This window comes from Salmo salar, chromosome ssa25, assembly GCF_905237065.1.
Source record: "Salmo salar chromosome ssa25, Ssal_v3.1, whole genome shotgun sequence".
NCBI classification, from domain to species: domain Eukaryota; kingdom Metazoa; phylum Chordata; class Actinopteri; order Salmoniformes; family Salmonidae; genus Salmo; species Salmo salar.
This window is the reverse complement of record NC_059466.1, coordinates 16,880,367-16,887,491: the sequence shown is the minus strand read 5'-3', so window position 1 is coordinate 16,887,491 and position 7,125 is coordinate 16,880,367. Positions and strand designations below refer to the sequence as shown.

Sequence of the window (7,125 nt, the reverse complement as noted above, 5' to 3'; positions counted from 1 at the left end):
TAGGAGTGTTGAGTACTTAATCAGGGAAACCTACAACTGGTTTTCCATTTCCCCAAAACGGCGCGAGAGTACAAAGCAGTGTATGCCACCATTAATTGTGGCCAGAAACCCCTGCAGACCACCAAAGTGTGTGCCACACGTTGGCTATCGATTGAGCCTGCGGTAACTCGTATATTGAGCCAGTGGGAAGAACTGACACTCCACTTTGAGTTGACCAAATCCAGTGAGCGTTGCTACATGGTGGATGTGCACCACGCCATGTACATGGACAAGACCAACTATGTCTACCTGACATTCTTGAAATCAATCCTGTCTGACGTACAAGTTGCAGTGAAGTCATTTGAGGGAAAGCAAACAGATCCTGTCAAGCTTTTGGACAATCTGGTACACCTCATAACATCAATTTTCGGCAGAGTAGTCAACCCTATGGCAAAAATTGATGTCCTGAAGGATGCCATTGATGGACATCTCAGTCCATCACCATACCTTCGGTACCTTTTCAAGAGCACGGTGTACCAACTCAGTCTTGCGCCAGAGGACAAAAAGGTCATTCGGAGACCGTGCATCAACTACATTGTTGCTTTAAGCAAGGAGCTGCAAGCAAGGCTCCCAGACAACCTTGAAGCCTTGCGAAACATGGCCTTGTTCAGTGTTAAGCACAATAAAGGCACCACTGAAATTATTAAAGTAGCTGAGCGACTGGGATACCAGCCCCAAACAATTGATAAAATTGTTTCCCAATGGAGAAACATCCATCTGTTTGGGTGGGACTCAACTGAAAATACAGTCGAGTTTTGGAGTGAAGTCAATAACTACACGGACTCTCCCGGGTCAAATCCATTTGAAGAACTGTGCAAAGCTGCACTCGCTGCCCTCTCCTTGCCACACTCAAATGTGGTGGTTGAACGGCTGTTCAGCCAAATGAGTGTGGTCAAGTCAAAGTTAAGAAATAGAATGTCACTGCACACTCTCAACTCCATACTCCTGATGTGGTATGGACTGAAGTGGCTGGTGATATCTGTTACCAGCATAAACTACCAAGTGAAGTTCTGCAGCAGTTTGGCACCATAGCAGCATACAGTTTTAAGGCCACTCCATCCTCTTCTGCTGGTTCCAGCTCCGTGACAATGCAGTTGGACAGTGAAGATGAAGAGGATTTCCTTGCCAATCTATGATTCATCGTATGCAAGGAGTGGACTTTCTGGAACTGGCGGAGACACACAGCTGATGGTGGCAGTGTGTACTGCAGTGTGTGCGAAAACAGTGGCAATATCTGGAGGAATCCATTGAGCAGCTAGCCAGCCAAGCAGCACAACAACCTGGAGAGAGCTGGAAAGAGATGCCTAGCGCATACATCATTATTTGAGTTAAGTTGCTTGTTCAATAAGATCGCATATATACCTTGTTATTAGCCTGTACCTGTAATTGTTGATCAGTTAGGTAGCATGTTAACGAGCTACCAATACACTGCTTAAAACTATAATGTTCAGAATGTGTAGGTTTACTAGTTAAGAAAATAAATAAAATGTAGTTGTTCAATAATGTGTAATTGTTCAATAATTCAATGTGTTGTGTTTAAAAATAAAAATGTGATCATCTAAAAATGTGTTGTGTTTATATCACTTTTACAAATACAAATATATGATAATAAACAAATAAATCTAAACTAACAAATGTCAAATCATATTTTTTGCCGAGCTGGCCAGTCAATTTGAGTAACGTTATTGTGTATTCACGAAATGACGCAGTTTAACGTTATTACGCAATGACATCACAACGTCAATTAGCAACTTTCAGCAACAAATCGACCTGCCTCTATCAACTTCCGCTGAAAATGAGTTTGCAACACTGCTTCAGAGTAGGCGTCCCCTAACGGAAATAGGAACGTGTCCTAACGCGTACATGGTTCTGCCCACTATGACTCATTTCTTCCTTTTTGAAAGGACAGGATGTTGTCTATCTTGGTTTAGTTATAAACACATTTGGTTAGGCTAGCGGGAAAGCATTTTAGCCAGGTAGCCTAGGACAACAAAAATATAAAGCGTGTACTGTATGACAGAGTGATAAACGCTAATGACAAAACGGTCTCTACAAGTATGGTGAGTCAACATGTTTTTCTTCCTTCACACAGAAATTCAGACAGCCACATTATATTTAGCTTACGTTGACTGGACAAAATTATTGTGTATGTTTTAGTTGTCACTGTATTAGACTAAGCAGAGGTGATTTGATTATGTTTAAATGTTAAAGTTGAAATGGTGCTGGAATAGTGGAGGCAGCTCATGGTTTCTTTGTGACTTGCGGTAACTCTCTGTGGTTCTAAGTCAATAGTTGTTTAGTGGTCCGAAAATGTCGGAAACTTACTCGGCCATGCTGTAGGTCATGTAACGGTCTGTTACTGTATATGCATTGTGGACTTCACTGGACAGAGGTTGCTATCTGGTTTTGTGGTAAAACAAAGGTGTGGTTTAATTTATTTTGGTTTTGTCACGGTCGCAAGGCATATGAATTAACAGGTTATAGAACAAACAACGCAATTATCACAACCCATGCACCGCTACGGAGTTACAGTAGGATTTTTCCAATAAAAACATTCCAGTGTTAGAAAATGTCATAACATTAAAACTTCTCTGTATTTGTCCTGGAAATATATACACACAGCTGGGCAACATTCCAAACACTTAAAAGACACGCTAACGCCTCAGCCATCAAATTAAGTGGCTACTTCTGATGATGTCTGACGAGTTGCAGGGCTATGGAGGAAGGAAAATCATTTTTAAATGGACCGCCCTTGCCCGGAAATTCGTCACTCGATCATCCCGCGATGTTTGTGTTTTCAGCTATGGGTAGCTTGTGGGTGCTTTATATGCGCTCCGTCAATGACGTTAAAATGTCAATTGCATCATGTTTACACTGTTGGCTGTGTGCCCACAGTTAAGTTGAAGCATTACATTTTTTATCGCCATTGTGGAACAAATTGTTTTCATCTTGGGAACTATACTATAGTTCCCAAGAATAAATAATACAATATTTGCAAGTTTAATAAATAAATAATAAGTTTAATAAATAAATAATAAAATATTTGCAAGTTTAACCATCAATTGAGTGTTTGGGTTCATCCCAAGACATCCAGTAAATATGAACATAATTATAAAACATGATATAGTGTCTACTATAACCTAGCTAACATTAGCCATAACAAACTGCAATTTGTAACATATCATATGAATTGTAATTTGTAACATAAAATACAAAATGGATGATGGACATCCACAAATTAGTACAATACAAAGTTGAACATATCATACAATTGTTATTTAACTAGGCAAGTCAGTTCAGAACAAATTCTTATTTTACAATGACGGCTTAACCCGGCCAAACCCTCCCCGCTTGTGATACAGCTCAGGATCGAACCAGGGTTTGTAGTGACACCTCTAGCACTGAGATGCAGTGCCTTAGACCCCTGCACCACTCTGGAGACTAAATTGGAGTGTGACGGGTTTACTTTGACAGTGTTTCGTCTCACCCTGAGTCCAGGTTTGTCTACTGTAACAGTTGTATTGACAGTTGAGAGATGTAACAGGAGTTGTAACAGATGTATCGAACGCAGAAGCATCATGGGACAGTAAGTGTTATTAAAATGGGGCCCTCTTAACTATTACTGTAACTAGGAGCAGATTCTTATGGGACCCTCATCTCTTCAGCTTTACAACTAGTTATACTTCAACTAACCCTAACTACTTTTTACCCCCAGCATTCTATATTGAGAAATAAACATGAGGAGTTTATTTTATTTTTTAACAGAGGGCAGATGAATGTGAATCTTTCAGAATCAGTGTCCCTCACCACTTGCCAATCAAAACTTAATACTACCGAGGAGGTGTTGTCTAAGTTCACACACACAATGCAATGAAGCTGCACTCTGTCTGTTAAGACTTGCATGAATCTGTCCTGGTAAAAAAATATTTAACGCTAAAATAAAAATAATAACAAAGGACATAAACATAAGGAGAAAAGATTGTGACGTTGAAACAGGATGGTGTTCTGTAGACTAGTGATGATGTGTTGCTACCATGTTTGCATTTTGCACTAGAGAAATGCCAGTCACCTGTCATCTTTGAGGTCTGCTTTCATGTCAGTTCCAGTTATAAAGGAGTCATCAGCCTCCCTATACACCAACCCCTCAGACCACAGATGGGGTGGGTCACCATTAAGAGTATCATCATAGTGTAAATCGTTGTCCTATGAGTTGATAAACAATGTAACATGTTTTGAAAGCAAGTAGAGGTCGACCGATTATAATTTTTCAACACCAATACTGATTATTGGAGGATGAAAAAAGGCGGGTTTTAAAAAAAAATCGTTTTTTATATATATTTTATTTTATTTATGTATTAAGTTAAAATAAGTGTTCATTGGTCATTCAGTATTGTTGTAATTGTCATTATTACAAGTAATATATATATAACTTGTAATAATGACAATTACAACAATACTGAATGACCAATGAACACCTATTTTAACTTAATACATAAATAAAATAAAATTAGTCTCAAATAAATAATGAAACATGTTCAATTTGGTTTAAATAATGCAAAAACACAGTGTTGGAGAAGAAAGTAAAAGTGCAATATGTGCCATGTAAAAAAGCTAACGTTTAAGTTCCTTGCTCTGAACATGAGAACGTATGAAAGCTGGTGGTTCCTTTTAACATGAGTCTTCAATATTCCCAGTTAAGAACTTTTAGGTTGTATTTATAGGAATTATGACGTGTCGTCTATTTCTCTCTATACCATTTGTATTTCATATACTTTTGACTATTGGATGTTCTTATAGGCACTTTAGTATTGCCAGCCTAATCTCGGGAGTTGATAGGCTTGGAATCATAAACAACGCTGTCCATCAAGCATTGCTAAGAGCTGCTGGCAAACGCAGTGAAGTGCTGTTTGAATGAATGCTTACGAGCATGCTGCTGCTCAGTCAGACTGCTCTATCAAATATCAAATCATAGACTTAATTAAAGTATAATAACACAGAAATACGAGCCTTTGGTCATTAATATGGTCAAATCTGGAAACCTATCATTTCGAAAAAAAAATGTTTATTCTTTCAGTGAAATATGGAACCGTTCTGTATGTTATCGAACGGGTGGCAATCCTAAGTCTAAATATTGCTGTTACATTGCACAACCTTCAATGTTATGTCATAATTATGTAAAATTCTGGCAAATTAATTAGGGTCTTTGTTAGGAAGAAATGGTCTTCACACAGTTTGCAACGAGCCAGGCGGCCCAAACTGCTGCATATACCCTGACTCTGCTTGCACTGAACGCAAGAGAAATTAAACAATTTCCCTAGTTAGTATTGCCTACTAACATGAATTTCTTTTAACTAAATATGCAGGTTTAAAAAATATATATACTTCTGTGTATTGACTTTAAGAAAGGCATTGTGGTTAGGTACATTTGTGCATCGGTTGTGCTTTTTTCGCGAATGTGCTTTTGTTAAATCACCACCCGTTTGGCGAAGTTGAAGTAGGCTGTGATTCGATGATGAATTAACAGGCACCGCGCTGATTATATGCAACGGAAGACAAGCTATTTAACCTAGTTATATCATCAAACATGTGTAGTTAACTAGTGATTATGTGAAGATTGATAGTTTTTTGTAAGATAAGTTTATTGCTAGCTAGCAACTTACCTTGGCTCCTTGCAGCCACAAGGTCCTTTTGATGCTGCACTCACGTAACAGGTGGTCAGCCTGCCACGCAGTCTCCTCGTGGATTGCAATGTAATTGGCTATAATCGGCATCCAAATAGGCCGATTTACCGATTGTTATGAAACCTTGAAATCGGCCCAAATTAATCGGCCATGCCGATTTAATCGGTCGATCTCTAAAGCAAGTGCAGTTGCAGTGCCTGAGAGGGTGGCGATTTGCCCTACAATGATTAGCAGTCAAATAAAATGAGAGAAATTAAATAATAAGAACTATTCCTTCCTGTGCAATTCAGGACCCATAAGTAGCTTTAGTAACGTCGTGTTACACATTGGTGGCTACTGATAATTAGATCCTATTGATCCTCGCACCTCAACATATAGCTGGGCCTAATAAACCCCAAAACATGTCAGTACTACCCCAGTGGAGTGTGTCTGAATAGAAGACTGTAATGGAGGGAGAGATGAGGTGGGGAGGGAACCTAGCAACCAACCAACCAACCAACCAATCAAACAATCACACTAGCCTAAGCAAACTTGAATTAAGGCAAACATTACTACAGTCTAGAGCTGAAGAGCAGAATCAAATGTAATTTCAGTAATGAGGTTGCATGTGGACAGTAGTAAGTCCCATGTTCCATACACTAATGCCACTACCAACCCCATCACTGTTTTAGGAGAGAAGGGGATGGCAGTGAGACCAGCAGCTCTCTGCTTCGATCATTAGAAGAACTCATTCAGTAAGTACTGCATTTCAACTATAAAGGGTAGCTGGGGGTTAGGGTTATTGTTGATCAAGGTTATTATAAGAGGTCACACTAACACTGGGGGTGGTTTAGCATGTTTAACCTCTTACATCTAGACGTTCCGCTAGCAGAACACCTGCTCCAATATCCAATGATGGGCGTGGCGCGAAATACAAATAAGTCCTCGAAAATCCGAAAACTTCAATTTTTCAAACATATGACTATTTTACACCATTTTAAAGACAACACTCTCCTTAATCTAACCACACTGTCCGATTTCAAAAAGGCTTTACAGCGAAAGCAAAACATTAGATTATGTCAGCAGAGTACCCAGCCAGAAATAATCAGACACCCATTTTTCAAGCTAGCATATAATGTCACAAAAAACAAAACCACAGCTAATTGCAGCACTAACCTTTGATGATCTTCATCAGATGACACTCCTAGGACATTATGTTATACAATACATGCATGTTTTGTTCAATCAAGTTCATATTTATATCAAAAAACAGCTTTTTACATTAGCATGTGACGTTCAGAACTAGCATACCCACCGCAAACTTCCGGTGAATTTACTAAATTACTCACGATAAACGTTCACAAAAAACATAACAATTATTTTAAGAATTATAGATACAGAACTCCTTTATGCAATCGCTATGTCC

The 7,125-nt window shown here is 38.9% G+C and overlaps 1 protein-coding gene across 1 annotated transcript in view; it reads left to right on the top strand.

Moving 5' to 3' along the window:
- The first annotated feature begins 1,999 nt into the window (after positions 1-1,999).
- Positions 2,000-7,125, top strand: part of st2 (ST2L protein-like) — a 30,107-nt gene continuing 24,981 nt past the window's right edge. The window contains 1 exon segment of the mRNA NM_001123550.1: positions 2,000-2,099. The gene's annotated coding sequence lies outside the window, so the exon portion shown is untranslated.